Genomic DNA, 24,319 nt, shown 5'->3' with positions numbered 1-24,319 from the left:
ACACCCCAACCCCTCCCTCCTCTCCCCCCTCTATCTTCAAAAAGATTTGTGATGTCATTTCTGTCCAACCTCCTCTTTTACATTTGTCCTACCCACACTCCATTACACACGGATAAAGGGATGGATAGATAGATAGATAGATAGATAGATAGATAGATAGATAGATAGATAGATAGATATAGTAGATATAGATGAATACATACAGATATATCTATACATCTATGTCTATTTCCATAGATATGTCCATATCCATGTTTCTAAACCCCTTCACCCCTGGAGCTTTTTTGTTTTCGTTTATCGCTCCCCTTCTTTCCAGAGCCATAATTTTTCCGTCAATATGGCCATGTGAGGGCTTATCTTTTGCGGGACAAGTTCTACTTTTGAATGACACCATTGGTTTTACCATGTCGTGTAGCAGAAAATGTGAAAAAAATTCAAGGTGCGATGAAAGTGCAAAAAAAGTGCAATCTTACACTTGTTTTTTGCTTGGCTTTTTGGCTAGGTTCACTAAATGCTAAGGCTGTGTGCACACGTTGCGGATCTGATTGCAGATCTGCAGCGTTTTTTGCCGCACTGAATTGCATCAAATCCGCAGTGTAGTGTACAACCAATGTAAGTCTATGGGAGCCGCAGACTTGTTGTGCACATGCTGCGGAAAAAGCTGCACCAAAACCACACCAAGAACTGCATCAAAACCGCACCAAAAAATGCATCAAAACCGCACCAAAACTGCAAAACTGCACCAGGTTTTGATGCAGTTTTTGGTGCAGTTTTGATGCAGTTTTTGGTGCAGTTTTGATGCTTTTTTTGGTGCGGTTTATGCGCGGTTTTAATGCCGTTTTTGGAAATAAGTAAATAAACGGAAAATGTGCATGATTTGAATGGAAACATGCATGAAAAAACAGATTCCAAGGCCGGATTCATCATTTCACAGCTCAGTTTCATACTTTTTTTGCCGGATCCGTCGCTGTGCGTTTTTTCGCAGGACAGAAAAAACGTTCCTCTGTATGTGTTTTCCATCCGGCGGAAACAGCTTTTTTGACGGATCCGGCAAAAAACGGATGAAACTCTATGAGAAAAAAACGGATCCGGCGGAAAAAAATGGATCCGTTTTTTTCAAAACTCGCCGGATTGTGCCTCACGGCAAAAACCTGATGTGTGAAAGCACCCAAATATATGGATAGATACATCTATGTATCTATAGATATATCTATCTATAAATATATCTATAGATAGATATATCCATAGATATATAATAGAAAGGCCGATGTTTCTAAGGCCTCTTTCACACTAGCGCTGTGCACTGCACATCGCAATGCGTCGTTGTGGAGAAAAAACTCGTCCTGCAAAGTTGTCTGCAGGATACGTTTTTTCTCCATAGACTTTCATTAGCGACGCAGCGCAACGGACCCTTACCGATGCTAGTTTGAAAGCAGCCTAAGGCTACTTTCACACTTGCGTTTTTAGCAATCCGTCTTTTTGGGAAAAAAACGGATCGTGCAAATGTGCTCGCAGGATGCGTTTTTTACCCATAGACGTGTATTAGTGAAGGATCGCGACGGATGGCCACACGTCGCGTCCATCGTGCAACGGATGCGTCGTGTTTTGGCGGACCGTTGGCACGTCCGTCGCGTCTGCCATTTTCTACCGCGCATGCGCGGCCAAAACTCCGCCCCCTACTCCCCGGACTTCAGAATGGGCAGCGGATGCGTTGAAAAACTGCATCCGCTGCCCACGACGTGCACAAATTTCACAACGTGCGTCGGTACGTCGGCCCAACGCATAGCGATGGACCCGTGCCGACGCAAGTGTGAAACAGGCCTTAATGAGCGTTTCATTTAATAAAAAATGGAAAAAAACGGCGTGGGCTCCCGCACAATTTTCTGCGCCAGAGGGGGAAAGCCGACGGCCGGGGGCCAATATTTGTAGCCTGCTATGAATATCAGCCCGCAGCTGTCTGCGTAGCCTTTACTGGCTATTAAAATAGGGGGATCCCCCCCAAAAAAATGATGTGGGGTCCTCCTATATTTTATAGCCAGAAAGGCTACGCAGACAGCTGCGGGCTGATATTCATAGCCTAGAGAGGGGCCATGGATATTGGTCCCCCCCGGCTACAAATACCAGTCCGCAGCCGCCCCAGAAATGGCGCATCTGTAAGATGCGCCAATTCTGGCACTTAGCCCCTCTCTTCCCGCTCCCGTGTAGCGGTGGGATATGGGGTAATAAGGGGTTAATGTCACCTTGCTATTGTAAGGTGACATTAAGCCGGGTTAATAACGGAGAGGCGTCAATAAGACGCCTATCCGTTATTAATCCAATACTAAAAAAGGGTTAATAAAACACACACACATTAGGAAAAAGTATTTTAATATTCTTCATTTAACCATACTTACCATACTTCAGCGCCTGCAAAAAACGTAAAATAATAAACCGTATACTACCTGCCCGCCGTAGTCCATTTAATAACTAGTGTCCCACGACGATCTTCCCTATAGAACAGTGACATCGGGTGATGTCACTGCTCTATAGGACCCTCAGTGACACACTTACAGGAGACAATGGCTCCTGCAGTGCATCACTGAGGTTACTAAAGTTCACTGGTCTCACTTTATGGCAAAAAGCTGCGTGAGAACTTTCTCATACAGCATGCCATAAAGTGAGACTAGGGACTATTTTCTCACAGGGGCGTAGGAATACATTGTGGGGAATACATTGTGGAAGGATACCTTCCTCCCCTCACTGTGTTCCTGGGGCCCCTGGAGAGTGGTTGCATCAGCAGATGCTCCTGCTCTCCACGGGAGATCGTCGAGGGACACTCGTTTTAATTGGATTTCTGCGGATCAGGGAGTATACTGTTTGTTTATTATTTTAATATTTTTTACAGATGACAATGGCTTTGGGGATCAAAGTGACAAGTGATGGTGAGTATATACTCTATGTTATATGTACTGTATGTCTGTATGTGTGTATGTACTGTATGTCTATGTATGTACACGTACTGTATGCGCATGTCATTGCATGGCGCATGTCGTCACATGGCGCATGTCGTCGCATGCAGCATGTCGTCGCATGCCGCATGTCGTCGCATGTGGTCGCATGCCGCATGTGGTCGCATGCCGCATGGCGCATGTCGTCGCATGCCGCATGTCGTCGCATGCCGCATGTCGTCGCATGGCGCATGTCGCATGCCGCATGTCGTCGCATGTTGTCGCATGCCGTCGCATGCCGCATGTTGTCGCATGCAGCATGTCGTCGCATGGCGCATGTCGTCGCATGGCGCATGTCGTCGCATGCAGCATGTCGTCGCATGGCGCATGTCGTCGCATGGCGCATGTCGTCGCATGGCGCATGCCGCATGTTCTGTATGTGTTCTATGTATGTATGTACTGTATATGTGTTTTTTTTTTCTTTGTTTTTTTTTTACATTCAACACATTAGCCGGATGATGGGACTACTACTGTCCCATCATTGGCTAATGTGTCACTCACTGTCACTGTAGCAGGCAGAGCCCGATGGGACTTGTAGTCCCATCAGACATGCCTGCACACAGAGACAACGCCGCCCCCACCACCACCGCACAGCCACCTTCAGCACCATGCAGACCCCCGCCGTCGCACCGGTCGCCACCGCCACGGCACCGGCCACCGTGGCGGGACCGGCCGCCATAGGCACCAGCCGCCGCGGGACCGGCCGCCGACGGACCGGCCGCCGCCACGGCACCAGCCGCAGCCACGGGATCAGCCGCCGCCGCAGCACATCTCGGCAAGCAGATCCCATCCCAGCACCAGACACCTGCAGTGCACAGCCCCGCCCACCCCTCAGCAAAGCCCCGCCCGCCCCCAGCACAGCACAGTCCCGCCCACAGCCCAGTCACTCTTGAGTGACTGCTGACTGTGCGGCTGGAACACGCCTGTTACTGACGTCACGTCAATTTCCAGAGTCTGGAAATTGACGTGACGTCGGCGGAAATTAGCGGTGGCTGCAGCCTGGGGGTCACGTGACCCGGACTCAGCCACCAGCATAGCGCCGCTCACAGGCGAAAACGGCAACGCAAGGTATTTACACAATTCGTCAGGGGCCCCGGGGGGATACATTGGGGGGATAATTGAAAGTAGTGGACAACCCCTTTAAGTATGGTGATCCTGATGGGATGCTCATCACTCCGCCCCTGCTGAAGGGTTCATGCCTTTCATCTCGGTGCTCCTGCGAAGCATAGGAGACCATAGTTTTAACTATAAATTCCAATACTTGTAAATTGTTAGCCCTCGCTGGCAGGGACCTCTCTCCTTCTGCACTAGTCATGACTTGTATTGTTTAAGATTATTGTACTTGTTTTTATTATGTATACCCCTCCTCACATGTAAAGCGCCATGGAATAAATGGCGCTATAATAATAAATAATAATACTAAATAGCTAAAAAAAAGAAGCTGGCAGCAAAATTGCTATCTATCAACATTCTAAAAATAATTTAACCATTAGACAAACGCCGTAAAGAAAAAAAAATCCTGAAATTGCCATATTTTTTGGTTGTTTCACCTCAACAAGAAATGTATTAAAATTGATTTATTGCTATCACTAAATGATATCAATAAAATCATCAGACCGGCAAACATAAATATCCATCCTGCACTCGGGTCCATCCACGGAGAAGTAAAAAATTTCTGGGTCTTAGAAAATGACGCCACAAACCAATTTTTTTTTTGCACAGTTCAGAATTTTTTATAAAGTACTAAAAGAATCATTTAAAAAAATTATAAGTCTGGTATCTCCATAATTGGACTGATGTGAAGAATCACGTAGCAAGACCATGACATTTGTAAAACTGAAAGCTCAAAAAAAAAAAAAAACCATGGCGAATTTGGTTTTTATACAGTTTCATTCCACATGGATTGAAAGTGTTATGTCTTTAAGGAACTATCATAGAATCCTAGAATGTTAGAGATGGAAGGGACCTCCGGGGTCATCGTGTCCGACCCCCTGCTCAATGCAGGATTAACTAAACCATCTCAGACAGATGTCTGTCCAGCCACTGTGTGAAGTCTTCCAGGAGAACTCACCACCTCTCGCAGCAGACTGTTCCACTCATTGATCACCTTCACTGTCATAAAGTTTTTTCCAATATCTAATCTGTGTCTTCTCCCTTTCAGTTTCATAACATTGCTTCTCGTGCTAGCCTTCTTTTTTTGCAAGCTAAACATTCGCAGACTCTTAAACCGTTTCTCGTAGGACATACTTTACAGTCCACTTACCATCCTGGTAGCCCTCCTCTGAATTTGCCCCAGTTTTTTTCAATGTCTTTTTTAAAATGTGGTGCCCAGAACTGAACACAGTATTTCAGATGTGGCTTGATCAAGGTGGAGTAGAAGGGGATAATTACTTCATGTGATCTAGACTCTATGCTTCTCTTAATATATCCCAATCCTGTGTTTGCCTTTTTTGCTGCTGCATCACACTGGCTCATGTGCAGTCTGTGATCTATTAGTATACCCAAGTCTTTTTCACCTGCTGTTGCTTAGTTCTATTCCTCCCATTCTGTAGATATAATTTTTGTTTTTCTTGCCCAGATGTAGAAACTTGCATTTCTCCCTGTTAAATTTCATTCTATTAGTCGCTGCCCATTGTTAAAACCTATCTAGATCCTTCTGAATCCTTTCTCTGTCTTCTCTAGTGTTAGCTGTCCCTTCTAGCTTTGCATTCTCTGAAAATTTGATCAGTTTACATTCAGTTCCCTTATTTAGATCATTTATAAAAATATTGGACAAGACTGGGGCCAGGGCATAGCTTTGTGGTACCCCACTTGAAACACTCTTCAGATTGTATGTGCAACCATTTATTACCACCCTTTGAGTACGATCACGGAGCCAGTTATGAATCCACCTAACCGTTACCTTGTCAATCCCATATGTGGCGCCCCAGGGTCCTGGTCATCACAGAAGCATTGCTTTCCTCAAGAGGAAAGTGATGTTACGTTTTGGAAGCGATGAAGGATATCCACCATACACACAACATGTTCACACTCCAGGCCACAAGGGGGAGCTTTTGATCCTATTACTAGGAGATTCCCCTATATATATTGTGGTTTGGAGAGAAAGAGAGGTCTGATTGTCAGAGAGACAGAAGGGAGCAGACCAACCTAGAGGGTCAGAAGGTCTGAAGGGGCCATGTAGTCTGAAGTACTACAGCTCCTGGAAAGAGACATACAGAAAGCTGAACATTGTTCAGTGAGCGAACAGGAAAGCGAAGCACAGGAGAGTAACATCAGGGGAGACCAGATAAGATCAGGCTGCCTCCCTCTGAGGCGCAGATAACCAGTATCCGGACCAACGAGGTTGTAAGGACTCTACGACTTACATCAGAGACCGGCAGGACAGCTGAACTGCAAGTTACCTGTCCGCCTTAATATCCAGGAGGCACGGTGACACATATAGAGCCTGGGGCGTGCTAGAGTCCCTGTAAAAATGCTCAAGTCACCAGTCATACGGGTTTATGTCCTATCCTATATGGGGGACAGAGAGAAGAACTGTGAGGACCTTATCTTAAGCCATAGGCAGTAAGGGACTACAACACCACCGTGCTAGAGGAAGGCTTTTAACTCCACCTGGTAAAGGGGACTTTGGATTCGCTTCCAAGCCAGCCGGACTCTGCTGACCCTGTGATCTGGTACCCTGGACTGTGGCTGCCTGAAGTCTTCAGTAAACCAGGTAAAGAGACTGCAAACCTGTGTCCTCGTTCTTTACTGCGCCTTTCACCATCTTCCATCTACACACTGGGAGCCCTGGGGATACACTTCACCTGTGGGAAGTTATACCATCTAGCTGCCATAACATCACCCCAGAGGACCCCTTAAAGCAGTGTCGGTCCATACTGACCGAATACCACAGGTGGCGTCACGAACATAAACTCTATTCACCAAATCCCTTTAAAGACTTTTCCCTTTTACATGGGCGCCCAGGGCCATGGACCGGGTCGCCACCGTGACATCCCCTGTGAACACCAGACTCAGTACTGGGTACCCCACAGCCCTGGCAGGGCTACTCACATACTTGGTCATTTTTTTTTTAATAACGATAGTATAAGATGCTTTATCAAATGCTTTGCTGAAGCTGAGATATTCTATATCTACCACATTTCCCTGATCCACACAGTCAGTGATTCCATCATAGAAGGAAATTAGATTAGTCTGGCATGACTTGTTTGCTACAAACCCATGCTGGCTCTGGTTAATTGCTGTATTCTTACTGTAAAGGGCATTTTTCTGCAGAAATGATTAAATTACATAGGGTTAGGGTTTCTGCTCCAAACATAAGATATATCCTGTAGTTTAGTCCAGTGCATCTGATTTATCAATTAGTTGTCCCCTCTGTAACTTCACCCATTGGAGCCAAACCTTTTTAAAGCCCTAAATTTAGATATCACCATTAACATCCTATTAGTCGTCCTGCGCTGCATCATTGAAAAATTGTAATATATCGATACCCTTCAAACTTTAGGAGCAGCCATGATATTAAAGTCTAGCCTATTTTGCGACCCCTGGCTTTGTATCTGCTATTGCTGAATCTTGCTGTTAAAAAGTCCCTAATTTGATTGCTCTTACTGTAAAGAACCCTTTTCTACGGTAATAATGAAATCACTTTACCTACAAACGTAAGATATATCCCTTAATTTAGTCCATCACATCACATTTATTGGAGTCCTCTCACAATGGAGCTATTTTCCTATGTGCATGATCTCTATACTAAAATGTCCCAATGTGTAACATGTCAAATAGTCACCCTCTCCTACTCTCTAGGCTCCAGTCACTAGGCATTAAGGACACTGCTCTCTCCTGGTTCTCTTCCTATCTTTCTGAACGCTCCTTCAGGGTTCTGTTCTCCGGCTCCACTTCATCTCCTCTTCCTCTCACTGTCGGGGTACCTCAGGGCCCTAATTGGACAGACCATCAGCAGATTTGGCTTTCACTACCATCTTTATGCTGATGACACACAACTATACACGTCATCCCCTGACCTTACCCCCGCTGTACTACAGAACGCCACTGACTGTCCGCAGTCTCTGACATCATGTCCACTCTCTATCTGAAACTCAACCTCTCCAAAACTGAACTTCTTCTGCTCCCGCCTTCTACTAACCTCCCTAAATCTGACATTTCCCTCTCCGTGGTTGGCACCATAATAACACCCCGGCAGCAGGCGCGCTGTCTGGGTGTTATGTTTGACTCTGATCTCTCCTTCACCTCCCACATACAATCTCTTGCCCAATCGTGCCGCTTACACCTAAAGAACATCTCTAGAATCCGCCCTTTTCTCACCATGGAGACAACAAAAACTCTCACTGTCGCCCTAATCCACTCCCGTCTGGACTACTGTAACGCTCTATTAATTGGCCTCCCCCTCACGTGACTTTCCCCTCTCCAGTCTATCCTTAATGCGGCAGCCAGGGTTGTCCATCTGGCTAATCGTTACTCGGACGTGTCCGCTCTTCGCCAGTCATTACACTGGCTGCCCATTCATTACAGGATACAATTCAAAGTACTTGTTCTCACCCACAAAGCTCTCCACAGTGCGGCACCCCCTTACATCTCCTCCCTCATTTCTGTCTATCGGCCTAGCCGACCACTGCGCTCTGCAAACGACTTTCGACTAACCTCTGCACTAATCCGTACCTCCCACTCCCGACTCCCAAGACTTCTCCCGTGCTGCGCCAATCCTCTGGAATGCTCTACCCCAAGATATTAGGACCATCCACAACTTACATAGTTTTAGGCGCTCGCTCAAAACTCATTTGTTCAGAGCGGCCTATCACGTTCCCTAATCAAACTAATTTTATGTTTGTGTGTGTGTAGCCCATTCACACACACACACACTATCTCCACCTACCCCCACTCCCTGAAGATGGCTGGACCATCATTGTAAATACATCATTGTAAATACACACCTGTACTTTGTATCTCCCCCCACCTCATTGTAGATTGTAAGCTCTCATGAGCAGGGTCGTCTTATTTCGTCTTATTTTGTTTTATTACTGTATTGTTAACATTCTTACCCATGACTGTTGTGTTTGAAATTATTATTATTATTATTAGTAGTATTCAATAAAGAGGACAGTGCAATGCACATGTACAGACAATAAGTCAAGAGGTATAAAAATCTATATATAAAATGCAAGCAATAACTATGTGCAATAAATTGCCATGTGTAGTGTCAAACAGATAAACTAGCTCATAGGAAAAACATCATAAGGGAATGAAGGCCCACGTGTTTCGCTACAGAAGGTGGCTCCATCAAGGGTCAACCACCTGAGGAACCCACCTCCTGTAGCGATACGTTAGCCAGTACGTAGTTATTGATTATTTTATATCTCCTCTTTATGCTGCATTACTTATTGTCTGTACATGTATATCGCACCTTTCGTCTTTATGTATTTCTAAGTGGCATCACTGTAGAGGCAATGTCTATTCACACCTATCTCAGATATCCACCACATTTACAGGGCCCTATTGGTCATCATGTCGGATATATGGGTTGTAGCCCAGTATCAATTTTTGGTCTTTGGAACAGGTTTTTGGCGCAATGTTAACTGTTTCGATTTGTCTTGGCTTTTGTGTTTGTTACTTACTAAAGATTTACAACAAATAAGTGTAGGAAGTGCAAACAATCTATTGTCCTGGTCTTTTCCTCTTTTTTTCTATATTGTTAAGTTTTATTTGTATTTTAGGCAGAAAAAATATTTTCATCTTTTAAATTTTAAAAATTACAAAAAAAGAAAATGGGCTATGCAAAAGTTTGTGCACCCTGCATGGTTAGTACCTAGTAAAACCACCTTTTGAAAGTATCACATGTCTTAAAGAGTCTTTCAGTTCTTGTTTGAGGGATTTCCATCCATTCTACCTTGGAAAATTATTCTGTGAGATTCCTGGGGCGTCTTCCATCCTCTGCTATTTTGAGGTCTAGTCACAGATTTTCAATGATGTTCAGATCAAGGACTGTGAGGGCCATTGTAAAATCTTAGGCACACTACATTGCCACACCACTTTTTTTCCCTATGTTCTTGTATCATTTTATATCACTAATTGGACCTTTTATCTCCTCCCACCCTATATCAAAAGAGAAGTGTAAAGATTCATCTCACCTTTTTTCCAACCTGGCTAGTAATCCTTGATGGCTCCCGGGTCTGCTGAAGACTTGTCCTTTATATCTGGCATATTGTGCCTTTTACTTGCTCAGTTGCATTCAATCCCTTGGAAACTGAATTCTGAAACCTAAAGGCATCAATACAAAAAGACTCATAATGTCACCGGTGGAGGAACCTGCTGGAGGGCACATTCCACTTCCTTCATTAGCAACCTTTGAGTAAGCTTACAAGCTATATATATATATATATATATATATATATATATATATATATATATATATGTGTATATATATATATATATATATATATACATATACCGCACAGACCAAAAGTTTGGACACACCTTCTCATTTAAAGATTTTTCTGTATTTTCATGACTATGAAAATTGTACATTCAGTCTGGAGACATCAAAACTATGAATTAACAAATGTGGAATTATATACTTAACAAAAAAGTGTGAAACAACTGAAAATATGTCTTATATTCTAGGTTCTTCAAAGTAGCCACCTTTTGCTTTGCACACTCTTGGCATTCTCTTGATGAGCTTCAAGAGGTAGTCACCGGGAATGGTTTTCACTTCACAGGTGTGCCCTGTCAGGTTTAATAAGTGTGATTTCTTGCCTTATAAATGGGGTTAGGACCATCAGTTGTGTTGTGCAGAAGTCTGGTGGATACACAGCTGATAGTCCTACTGAATAGACTGTTAGAATTTGTATTATGGCAAGAAAAAAGCAGCTAAGTAAAGAAAAACGTGTTGCCATCATAACTTTAAGAAATGAAGATCAGTCAGTCCAAAAATTGGGAAAACTTTGAAAGTGTCCCCAAGTGCAGTGGCAAAAACCATCAAGCACTACAAAGAAACTGGCTCACATGAGGACCGCCCCAGGAAGGAAAGACCAAGAGTCACCTCTGCTTCTGAAGATAAGTTTATCCGAGTCACCAGTCTCAGAAATCGCAGGTTAACAGCAGCTCAGATTAGAGACCAGGTCAATGCCACACAGAGTTCTAGCAGCAGACATATCTCTGTTATGACCCCAGTGGACAGGGTCTCAGAGGAACGTGTAAGTCTGCAAGATACAAAAATCCAGCTCATAGGGCTGTGGTAACTGGGTTGACCAAATAGCTACTCCTAACGCCAACACTAGAAGTAGCCGGGGATCATGCCTACGGTGATCGCTAGATGACTCGCGCCAGCCGGAGAATCTAACTACCCCTAGGAGAAGAAAACAAAGACCTCTCTTGCCTCCAGAGAAAGGGACCCCAAAGCAAGATACAAGCCCCCCACAAATAATAACGGTGAGGTAAGAGGAAATGACAAACACAGAAATGAACCAGGTTCAGCAAAGAGAGGCCAGCTTACTAATAGCAGAATAAAGCAAGATAACTTGTCGTGATTCTCAATGGCGAGAGAACATAGCCCAGCATATATGAGAACTAGCTCTTGGAAGATGGAAACTATACTGACCATGAACTAAACCTGCCGCACAACTAGAAGTGGCCGGGTAGCATGCCTACGTTTTTTTATCCCTAGATGCCCAGCGCCAGCCGGAGAACTACCTAATCCTAGCAGAGGAAAAGACAGTCCTGGCTCACCTCTAGAGAAATTTTCCCAAAAGGCAGACAGAGGCCCCCACATATATTGGCGGTGATTTAAGATGAAATGACAAACGTAGTATGAAAATAGGTTTAGCAAAATCGAGGTCCGCTTACTAGATAGCATGAAGACAGAAAGGGCACTTTCATGGTCAGCAGAAAACCCTATCAAAACACCATCCAGAAATTACTTTAAGACTCTAGCATTAACTCATAACACCAGAGTGGCAATTTCCGCTCACAAGAGCTTTCCAGACACAGTAACGAAACAGCAGCTGTGAACAGGAACAAAATGCAAAAACACACAAGGACAAAAGTCCAACTTAGCTGGGAGTTGTCTAGTAGCAGGAACAAGCACAGAAAGGCTACTGATTACATTGTTGACCGGCATGAAACTGACAGAGGAGCAAGGTTATATAGCGACTCCCACATCCTGATAGGAGCAGGTGAACAGAGGGGATGATGCACACAAGTTGAATTCCACAAGTGGCCACCGGGGGAGCCCAGAATCCAATTTCACAACAGTACCCCCCCCTCAAGGAGGGGGCACCGAACCCTCACCAGAACCACCAGGGCGATCAGGATGAGCCCTATGAAAGGCACGGACAAGATCGGAGGCATGAACATCAGAGGCAGTGACCCAAGAATTATCCTCCTGACCGTATCCCTTCCATTTGACCAGATACTGGAGTTTCCGTCTGGAAACACGAGAGTCCAAGATCTTTTCCACAACGTACTCCAACTCACCCTCAACCAACACCGGAGCAGGAGGCTCAACGGAAGGCACAGCTGGTACCTCATACCTGCGCAACAATGACCGATGAAAAACATTATGAATCGAAAAGGATGCAGGGAGGTCCAAACGGAAGGACACAGGGTTAAGAATCTCCAATATCTTGTACGGGCCGATGAACCGAGGCTTAAACTTAGGAGAAGAAACCCTCATAGGGACAAAACGAGAAGACAACCACACCAAGTCCCCAACACAAAGCCGAGGACCAACACGACGACGGCGGTTGGCAAAAAGCTGAGTCTTCTCCTGGGACAACTTCAAATTGTCCACCACCTGCCCCCAAATCTGATGCAACCTCTCCACCACAGCATCCACTCCAGGACAATCCGAAGATTCCACTTGACCGGAGGAAAATCGAGGATGAAACCCCGAATTACAGAAAAACGGGGACACCAAGGTGGCAGAGCTGGCCCGATTATTGAGGGCGAACTCCGCCAAAGGCAAAAAAGCAACCCAATCATCCTGATCCGCAGACACAAAACACCTCAAATATGTCTCCAAGGTCTGATTAGTCCGCTCGGTCTGGCCATTAGTCTGAGGATGGAAAGCAGACGAAAAAGACAAATCTATGCCCATCCTAGCACAGAATGCCCGCCAAAATCTAGACACGAATTGGGTCCCTCTGTCAGAAACGATATTCTCCGGAATACCATGCAAACGAACAACATTTTGAAAAAACAGAGGAACCAACTCGGAAGAAGAAGGCAACTTAGGCAAGGGAACCAGATGGACCATCTTAGAGAAACGGTCACACACCACCCAGATGACAGACATCTTCTGAGAAACAGGCAGATCCGAAATAAAATCCATCGAGATGTGCGTCCAAGGCCTCTTCGGGATAGGCAAGGGTAACAACAATCCACTAGCCCGAGAACAACAAGGCTTGGCCCGAGCACAAACGTCACAAGACTGCACAAAGCCTCGCACATCTCGTGACAGGGAAGGCCACCAGAAGGACCTTGCCACCAAATCCCTGGTACCAAAGATTCCAGGATGACCTGCCAACGCAGAAGAATGAACCTCAGAGATGACTCTACTGGTCCAATCATCAGGAACAAACAGTCTACCAGGTGGGCAACGATCAGGTCTATCCGCCTGAAACTCCTGCAAGGCCCGCCGCAGGTCTGGAGAAACGGCAGACAATATCACTCCATCTTTAAGGATACCTGTGGGCTCAGAATTACCAGGGGAGTCAGGCTCAAAACTCCTAGAAAGGGCATCCGCCTTAACATTCTTAGAACCCGGTAGGTAAGACACCACAAAATTAAACCGAGAGAAAAACAACGACCAGCGCGCTTGTCTAGGATTCAGGCGCCTGGCAGACTCAAGGTAAATTAAATTTTTGTGGTCAGTCAATACCACCACCTGATGTCTGGCCCCCTCAAGCCAGTGACGCCACTCCTCAAAAGCCCACTTCATGGCCAAAAGCTCCCGATTCCCAATATCATAATTCCGCTCGGCGGGCGAAAATTTACGGGAAAAAAAAGCACAAGGTCTCATCACGGAGCAGTCGGAACTTCTCTGCGACAACACCGCCCCAGCTCCGATTTCAGAAGCGTCGACCTCAACCTGAAAAGGAAGAGCAACATCAGGCTGACGCAACACTGGGGCGGAAGAAAAGCGGCGCTTGAGCTCCCGAAAGGCCTCCACAGCATCAGGGGACCAATCAGCAACATCAGCACCCTTCTTAGTCAAATCAGTCAATGGTTTTACAACATCAGAAAAACCAGCAATAAATCGACGATAAAAGTTAGCAAAGCCCAAAAATTTCTGAAGACTCTTAAGAGAAGAGGGTTGCGTCCAATCACCAATAGCCTGAACCTTGACAGGATCCATCTCGATGGAAGAGGGGGAAAAAATGTATCCCAAGAAGGAAATCTTCTGAACCCCAAAAACACACTTAGAACCCTTCACACACAAGGAATTAGACCGCAAAACCTGAAAAACCCTCCTGACCTGCTGGACATGAGAGTCCCAGTCATCCGAAAAAATCAGAATATCATCCAGATACACAATCATAAATTTATCCAAATAATCGCGGAAAATGTCATGCATAAAGGACTGGAAGACTGAAGGGGCATTTGAAAGACCAAAAGGCATCACCAAATACTCAAAATGGCCCTCGGGCGTATTAAATGCGGTTTTCCACTCATCCCCCTGCTTGATTCGCACCAAATTATACGCCCCACGGAGATCAATCTTAGAGAACCACTTGGCCCCCTTTATACGAGCAAACAAATCAGTAAGCAGTGGTAACGGATATTGATATTTAACCGTGATTTTATTCAAAAGTCGATAATCAATACACGGCCTCAAAGAGCCGTCTTTCTTAGACACAAAGAAAAAACCGGCTCCTAAGGGAGATGACGAAGGACGAATATGTCCCTTTTCCAAGGACTCCTTTATATATTCTCGCATAGCAGCGTGTTCAGGCACAGACAGATTAAATAAACGACCCTTAGGGTATTTACTACCCGGGATCAAGTCTATGGCACAATCGCACTCCCGGTGCGGAGGTAGTGAACCAACCTTGGGTTCTTCAAAAACGTCACGAAAGTCAGACAAGAATTCAGGAATCTCAGAGGGAATAGATGATGAAATGGAAACCAAAGGTACGTCCCCATGAGTTCCTTTACATCCCCAGCTTAACACAGACATAGCTCTCCAGTCGAGGACTGGGTTATGAGATTGCAGCCATGGCAATCCCAGCACCAAAACATCATGTAGATTATACAGCACCAGAAAGCGAATAACCTCCTGGTGATCCGGATTAACACGCATAGTCACTTGTGTCCAGTATTGTGGTTTATTACTAGCCAATGGGGTGGAGTCAATCCCTTTCAGAGGTATCGGAGCCTCCAATGGCTCCAAATCATACCCACAGCGTTTGGCAAAGGACCAATCCATAAGACTCAAAGAAGCGCCAGAGTCGACATAGGCGTCCGCGGTAATAGATGACAAAGAACAAATCAGGGTCACAGATAGAATAAACTTAGACTGTAAAGTGCTAATTGAAACAGACTTGTCAGGCTTCTTAGTACGCTTAAAGCATGCTGATATAACATGAGTTGAATCACCACAATAGAAGCACAACCCATTTTTTCGTCTAAAATTCTGCCGCTCGCTTCTGGACAGAATTCTATCACATTGCATATTTTCTGGCGTTTTCTCAGTAGACACCGCCAAATGGTGCACAGGTTTGCGCTCCCGCAGACGCCTATCGATCTGAATAGCCATCGTCATGGACTCATTCAGACTCGCAGGCACAGGGAACCCCACCATAACATCCTTAATGGCATCAGAGAGACCTTCTCTGAAAATCGCCGCCAGGGCGCACTCATTCCACTGAGTAAGCACAGACCATTTGCGGAATTTTTGGCAGTATATTTCAGCTTCATCTTGCCCCTGAGACAAGGACATCAAGGCCTTTTCCGCCTGAAGCTCTAAATGAGGTTCCTCATAAAGCAACCCCAAGGCCAGAAAAAACGCATCCACATTGAGCAACGCAGGATCCCCTGGTGCCAATGCAAAAGCCCAGTCTTGAGGGTCGCCCCGGAGCAAGGAAATTACAATCCTGACCTGCTGTGCAGGGTCTCCGGCAGAGCGAGACTTCAGGGACAAAAACAATTTGCAATTATTTTTAAAATTTTGAAAGTGAGATCTATTCCCCGAGAAGAATTCAGGCAAAGGAATTCTAGGCTCAGACATAGGTGCATGAACAACAAAATCTTGCAAATTTTGTACCTTTGTGGCGAGATTATTCAAACCTGTAGCTACACTCTGAAGATCCATTTGAAACAGGTGAACACAGAGCCATTCAAGGATTAGAAGGAGAGGAAGAGAGGAAGGCTGCAGTATAGGCAGACTAGCAAGTGATTCAATTAAGAGCACACTCAGAACTAGAGGGAAAAAAAAAAAAAAAATTGTAGCAGACTTCTTTTTTTCTCTCCTTTCTCAGCCAGTAATTTAACCCTTTTTTGGGCCGGTCAAACTGTCGTGATTCTCAATGGCGAGAGAACATAGCCCAGCATATATGAGAACTAGCTCTTGGAAGATGGAAACTATACTGACCATGAACTAAACCTGCCGCACAACTAGAAGTGGCCGGGTAGCATGCCTACGTTTTTTTATCCCTAGATGCCCAGCGCCAGCCGGAGAACTACCTAATCCTAGCAGAGGAAAAGACAGTCCTGGCTCACCTCTAGAGAAATTTTCCCAAAAGGCAGACAGAGGCCCCCACATATATTGGCGGTGATTTAAGATGAAATGACAAACGTAGTATGAAAATAGGTTTAGCAAAATCGAGGTCCGCTTACTAGATAGCATGAAGACAGAAAGGGCACTTTCATGGTCAGCAGAAAACCCTATCAAAACACCATCCAGAAATTACTTTAAGACTCTAGCATTAACTCATAACACCAGAGTGGCAATTTCCGCTCACAAGAGCTTTCCAGACACAGTAACGAAACAGCAGCTGTGAACAGGAACAAAATGCAAAAACACACAAGGACAAAAGTCCAACTTAGCTGGGAGTTGTCTAGTAGCAGGAACAAGCACAGAAAGGCTACTGATTACATTGTTGACCGGCATGAAACTGACAGAGGAGCAAGGTTATATAGCGACTCCCACATCCTGATAGGAGCAGGTGAACAGAGGGGATGATGCACACAAGTTAAATTCCACAAGTGGCCACCGGGGGAGCCCAGAATCCAATTTCACAACAATAACTTATCTGGTCAACAAAAACCCTATAAAAATCCACGCTGGAGATTCAAGAACCCCCGAACCGTCTAACGGTCCGGGGGGAGAACACCAGCCCCCTAGAGCTTCCAGCAAAGGTCAGGATACAGATAGGAACAAACTGGACAAAAATACCAAACAAAACAAAAGCAAAAAGCAAAGAAGCAGACTTAGCTTGAAAAACAGGAACCAGGATCAGAGGACAAGAGCACAACAGATTAGCTCTGATTTCAACGATGCCAGGCATTGAACTGAAGGTCCAGGGAGCTTATATAGCAACGCCCCTGAACTAACGGCCCAGGTGAGGATATAAGAAAAGACAGACGCTCCAGAGTATAATCACTAATGATGGCTTACAAATGGAAAAAACCCCCATAAAAGGATACTTTATTGATAATATTAAAACCAAACCCCTATCTAATACAAGAGTATAAAGGGGATAATAACCCCAACAAATAGAAAAAGCCCTATACTGGAACCATGTAACGATAATTTACCTATATGTCTAACTAGGATAGTAAAATATAACAAAAAGTGATATACAGGATATAACTAGAAGGGTGTATAGAAACACAGATACTAACCCTACCACTAGGGCAAATATAAATTTGCAACCCTATGAACTATCTTCCTACCTAGGTGCGGGGGTAGGCACCCTAAGAAAAACGAGAATGGCGCCCCCGCTCGTGCGGTGGCTGTCCCTGGTTAACTACACACTCCCTATAAGAAACAGGGTGTGAAACAGAAAGCCAAGTGGCTGTAAATAACTTGTAAACATATGTGATACCACTTAATACAGCATAACAGGCCCACCCCCACAATGTGCTGTAAGGTAGGGATAGGAAAACTAGATGTATACAAATATATACCACTAATGATACAATGAAAAATAACAAAATAAACACATAAGTAATACCAGTATTACAAAGAGCTATAGATAGCAACAAGTGCCACAAAAGAAGTCCCCACAAAACATAACTGGATGTAAAATAAATACCAATAAATCAGAGGGAATGCCATAAGCAGATAAAGACACACATCAGTGTTTGTAATGATATACTCATCTGCTGCAATAGTAGATCCCAGCTAATGCTTCATCCAGTATGCATTAAGATAGGGCAAACAAACTCCATAATCCACCTCTCGACGCGTTTCCCCCATAACCATGGGTTCATCAGGAGAGTAACGAAGATAATATGGCAGTAGACAGATATAAAAAACGATAGGGCTGCAGCGACATACCTAAGGGCCATCTTTAAATAGATGATCTCCAAATGTAGGAGACGTATGTATTTCCTGTTTAATGCTAAAAGTCAGTAACCGTGCCCTCATCCAGGATGTACACGTTAGCGGGAACAGGCAAAGCATATGTATAACGCCATGATATTGGAGCATACGGCGGCCCCACACAGAAGTGAAAAGCAACAAGTACCTCCATCGCCAGGAGATCCCGGAAATGTCCGATAAAGGCGCTAAAGAACAGCGCATGCGCCGGATGCACAAACGGTAGAGGATAACACACCACCATGATGTTGAAGACCATAGGAGCTCCATAGAAACATCAAGACAACAGCGCATGCGCCGCACAGTGCAATGAGAGCACTAAAAAACAGACAATGCGCCGAATAAAGTGAAAAATAACAAACCACTTCGATATAAGAGACCCTGGGTATTCAATTCACCTATCTCTCAAAGGGTACCACAAGAATACATAAAGGTGATAAATATATAATAAACTTCATCACCTTCATTGATATATACATAAACAAAAAACAGGAAAATACGAATACAAATAAAAAAATACCATAAAAAACCCAAACCCGGTGATAATGCTGCAAATAACAAAATACACAAAAAAAGATAAATAAATATATATCAGGCATAATACCTCAATAGGAAAAGCTAGCTAATATCAATAGGTAGATATACCCATCATAAGAAACAGCAATAATTTTGCTGTTCATTCAGGCCATAAGGTGCAAGAGTGCGTAACCTAAAAATCCACTGACACTCCTTTTGAAGGAGCAATTTATCCAGGTTGCCACCACGGGGATTACGTCGCACCACCTCCAGGACACAAAAAGAAATTACTCTACTGTCATTTGAGTGAAAACATCTGACATGCTGGGCTATAGGTGTGTCCCGTTTGTGCTTTATGTCTCCCAGATGTTCACCAATACGTCTTCGTAATTCTCTTTTAGTTTTTCCAATATAGTTAAGCGGACATGAACAAGTTGCCATATATACTACACCCTCGGACTTACAGTTGGCAAAGTCCCTCATATAGTAGATCTTATCTGATGTTGTGCTCCTAAAAGTTTTCTCCTTTTTTATCCATGGGCAGAATTTACAACTACCACACCTAAAAGTACCACATGGTTTACGATCCAACCACGTTCCAGGTGTTTTAGGGCGATCATAAAAACTATGGACCAACCGGTCCTTTATGGATCTACCCTTCTTGTACGTAATTCTTGGAGTGGAGGGAATAAAATCTTTCAAGTCAGGGTCCGCCCTGAGAATCCCCCAATGTCTTTTCAAGATACTCTGCACCACATTCGATCTATTGTCGAACATACCAATGATTCTAGGAATCTCAGGTATGTCCTCCTTACGTGGTGGATAAAGTAACTCATGCCGTGTACAACCGGCTGCATGTTTCAGGGCACCATCCAGAACCAAACCAGGGTATCCTCTCTGGCCAAATCTACATCTAAGATCATAGGCCTGTTCAGTAAAGTCATGGTTACTGGAACAATTTCTCCTGATACGAAGAAATTGTCCTTTTGGAATACCTTTACGGAGAGTGCCAGGATGAAAACTATCCCACCTGAGGAGGCCATTTGTGGAGGTGGGTTTCCTAAACGTCTTGGTGGTCAGCCTCCCCCTATGATCCTTTCTAATGTTAAGGTCGAGGAAATTGATGGATTCTTCATGTATTTCGGATGTGAACCTCATATTAATATTATTCTTATTGATGTGCAAAATAAATCGGTCAAACTCAGCCACAGTGCCCGACCATAATATGAACACATCGTCGATAAATCTCGACCAAAACAAAATCTTGGGGAACCACCACGCTTCTTCCACAAAAATAACGGTCTCCTCCCACCAGCCCAGGAAGAGGTTGGCATACGATGGGGCACATGAACTCCCCATCGCCGTCCCCCTGAGCTGGTGGTAGGTCTTCCCAGAAAACAGAAAACAATTATGGTTCAATATAAATGCCATCAATTCAACCATAAATTTATTATGTGGGATACATTGGGTGGCACGTGTATTAAGGAAGAATTCCATCCCCCTGATGCCTGCCTCATGTGGAATATTACTGTACAATGACTCCACATCTATAGATGCTAGATAGGTATTAGCGTCAGTGTCCAAATCCTCAAGTTTTGTAAGTAGGTCCAAAGTGTCCCTCAAGTATGAGGGCAAAGATGTAACAAAAGGGCGAAGAATTTTATCAATGTAGATCCCTACATTCTGGCCCACCGAATTGACCCCCCATCATGTGCCCCATCGTATGCCAACCTCTTCCTGGGCTGGTGGGAGGAGACCGTTATTTTTGTGGAAGAAGCGTGGTGGTTCCCCAAGATTTTGTTTTGGTCGAGATTTATCGACGATGTGTTCATATTATGGTCGGGCACTGTGGCTGAGTTTGACCGATTTATTTTGCACATCAATAAGAATAATATTAATATGAGGTTCACATCCGAAATACATGAAGAATCCATCAATTTCCTCGACCTTAACATTAGAAAGGATCATAGGGGGAGGCTGACCACCAAGACGTTTAGGAAACCCACCTCCACAAATGGCCTCCTCAGGTGGGATAGTTTTCATCCTGGCACTCTCCGTAAAGGTATTCCAAAAGGACAATTTCTTCGTATCAGGAGAAATTGTTCCAGTAACCATGACTTTACTGAACAGGCCTATGATCTTAGATGTAGATTTGGCCAGAGAGGATACCCTGGTTTGGTTCTGGATGGTGCCCTGAAACATGCAGCCGGTTGTACACGGCATGAGTTACTTTATCCACCACGTAAGGAGGACATACCTGAGATTCCTAGAATCATTGGTATGTTCGACAATAGATCGAATGTGGTGCAGAGTATCTTGAAAAGACATTGGGGGATTCTCAGGGCGGACCCTGACTTGAAAGATTTTATTCCCTCCACTCCAAGAATTACGTACAAGAAGGGTAGATCCATAAAGGACCGGTTGGTCCATAGTTTTTATGATCGCCCTAAAACACCTGGAACGTGGTTGGATCGTAAACCATGTGGTACTTTTAGGTGTGGTAGTTGTAAATTCTGCCCATGGATAAAAAAGGAGAAAACTTTTAGGAGCACAACATCAGATAAGATCTACTATATGAGGGACTTTGCCAACTGTAAGTCCGAGGGTGTAGTATATATGGCAACTTGTTCATGTCCGCTTAACTATATTGGAAAAACTAAAAGAGAATTACGAAGACGTATTGGTGAACATCTGGGAGACATAAAGCACAAACGGGACACACCTATAGCCCAGCATGTCAGATGTTTTCACTCAAATGACAGTAGAGTAATTTCTTTTTGTGTCCTGGAGGTGGTGCGACGTAATCCCCGTGGTGGCAACCTGGATAAATTGCTCCTTCAAAAGGAGTGTCAGTGGATTTTTAGGTTACGCACTCTTGCACCTTATGGCCTGAATGAACAGCAAAATTATTGCTGTTTCTTATGATGGGTATATCTACCTATTGATATTAGCTAGCTTTTCCTATTGAGGTATTATGCCTGATATATATTTATTTATCTTTTTTTGTGTATTTTGTTATTTGCAGCATTATCACCGGGTTTGGGTTTTTTATGGTATTTTTTTATTTGTATTCGTATTTTCCTGTTTTTTGTTTATGTATATATCAATGAAGGTGATGAAGTTTATTATATATTTATCACCTTTATGTATTCTTGTGGTACCCTTTGAGAGATAGGTGAATTGAATACCCAGGGTCTCTTATATCGAAGTGGTTTGTTATTTTTCACTTTATTCGGCGCATTGTCTGTTTTTTAGTGCTCTCATTGCACTGTGCGGCGCATGCGCTGTTGTCTTGATGTTTCTATGGAGCTCCTATGGTCTTCAACATCATGGTGGTGTGTTATCCTCTACCGTTTGTGCATCCGGCGCATGCGCTGTTCTTTAGCGCCTTTATCGGACATTTCCGGGATCTCCTGGCGATGGAGGTACTTGTTGCTTTTCACTTCTGTGTGGGGCCGCCGTATGCTCCAATATCATGGCGTTATACATATGCTTTGCCTGTTCCCGCTAACGTGTACATCCTGGATGAGGGCACGGTTACTGACTTTTAGCATTAAACAGGAAATACATACGTCTCCTGCATTTGGAGATCATCTATTTAAAGATGGCCCTTAGGTATGTCGCTGCAGCCCTATCGTTTTTTATATCTGTCTACTGCCATATTATCTTCGTTACTCTCCTGATGAACCCATGGTTATGGGGGAAACGCGTCGAGAGGTGGATTATGGAGTTTGTTTGCCCTATCTTAATGCATACTGGATGAAGCATTAGCTGGGATCTACTATTGCAGCAGATGAGTATATCATTACAAACACTGATGTGTGTCTTTATCTGCTTATGGCATTCCCTCTGATTTATTGGTATTTATTTTACATCCAGTTATGTTTTGTGGGGACTTCTTTTGTGGCACTTGTTGCTATCTATAGCTCTTTGTAATACTGGTATTACTTATGTGTTTATTTTGTTATTTTTCATTGTATCATTAGTGGTATATATTTGTATACATCTAGTTTTCCTATCCCTACCTTACAGCACATTGTGGGGGTGGGCCTGTTATGCTGTATTAAGTGGTATCACATATATTTACAAGTTATTTACAGCCACTTGGCTTTCTGTTTCACACCCTGTTTCTTATAGGGAGTGTGTAGTTAACCAGGGACAGCCACCGCACGAGCGGGGGCGCCATTCTCGTTTTTCTTAGGGTGCCTACCCCCGCACCTAGGTAGGAAGATAGTTCATAGGGTTGCAAATTTATATTTGCCCTAGTGGTAGGGTTAGTATCTGTGTTTCTATACACCCTTCTAGTTATATCCTGTATATCACTTTTTGTTATATTTTACTATCCTAGTTAGACATATAGGTAAATTATCGTTACATGGTTCCAGTATAGGGCTTTTTCTATTTGTTGGGGTTATTATCCCCTTTATACTCTTGTATTAGATAGGGGTTTGGTTTTAATATTATCAATAAAGTATCCTTTTATGGGGGTTTTTTCCATTTGTAAGCCATTTTTTGTTTTTCCCTCAGTTAGTATTTTTGGTTAGTAAGTCTTCAATTATATTTTTCATGGCTAGCTTTTTATCTGGACCCATTAATACTGGGCAATGGATAGAGGATGCAAATTTGGCCTTTTCCACTGACAGTAGCCGGGCAGGGGCCAGCAGCTCCATTTCTATAAAAAATCTCTTTAATGAACTATTTGTAGGGTACAAAAATAATATCAAGTCGTTTTGGGAAATTAAGGCCCTTGAAAATTATCTGAAAAATAACATTGTTCCCAGTGGTCTAAGGATTCAGCTTCTTCCATCCCCTAGATTGGTAAACCCTCAGCTCTTGGAGGTCTGGCAACGAGAATCAATAGAGTCCTCCTGTAGATTTATGAGAATTTTGGTTGAAGAGGAGAAAATTAATTTTGAACGCACTAGAAAAATATTGGGGGAGCTTATAGAAAAAGCACTAGTGTTTAAATCTGATCCTGATTTCACAAGGAGGGAGTCTTTATTACAGACCTCTGTGGAGAAATTCCAAGCTAACATCAAGGATAGGAAGCACTTCCAATTTATAAGGGATTATACTGAATTTAAAGAAAACAGGGCATACAATTTTGGTAACTCTTATCGTGACAATCGTGTTCAATTTTCCTCATCAGAAACAGATAATTCTGGAAGTGAGAGGTCTAATTCTGTAAATAGGTGGAGACAGAGGGGTAGGACACGGGGCAGGGGACAAAGACAAAGACAGAGATGGCAAGGTTTTGGCA

General features: G+C 43.9%; 1 protein-coding gene across 2 annotated transcripts in view; it reads right to left on the bottom strand.

The window, feature by feature from the left end:
• Positions 1-24,319, bottom strand: part of LOC143809493 (carbohydrate sulfotransferase 4-like) — a 63,332-nt gene that overhangs the window by 2,244 nt on the left and 36,769 nt on the right. Inside the window, exon 1 of one of the 2 annotated variants that reach the window (XM_077292568.1) lies at positions 10,130-10,264. The exons of the other annotated variant lie outside the window; for it this stretch is intronic. The gene's annotated coding sequence lies outside the window, so the exon portion shown is untranslated. Of the gene's footprint in view, positions 1-10,129; positions 10,265-24,319 lie in introns of those variants that run through there. 2 annotated transcript variants of the gene reach the window in all.

Source organism: Ranitomeya variabilis, chromosome 2 (genome assembly GCF_051348905.1).
Source record: "Ranitomeya variabilis isolate aRanVar5 chromosome 2, aRanVar5.hap1, whole genome shotgun sequence".
In the NCBI taxonomy this organism is placed as follows: domain Eukaryota; kingdom Metazoa; phylum Chordata; class Amphibia; order Anura; family Dendrobatidae; genus Ranitomeya; species Ranitomeya variabilis.
This window is presented reverse-complemented; position numbering and strand designations above follow the sequence as displayed.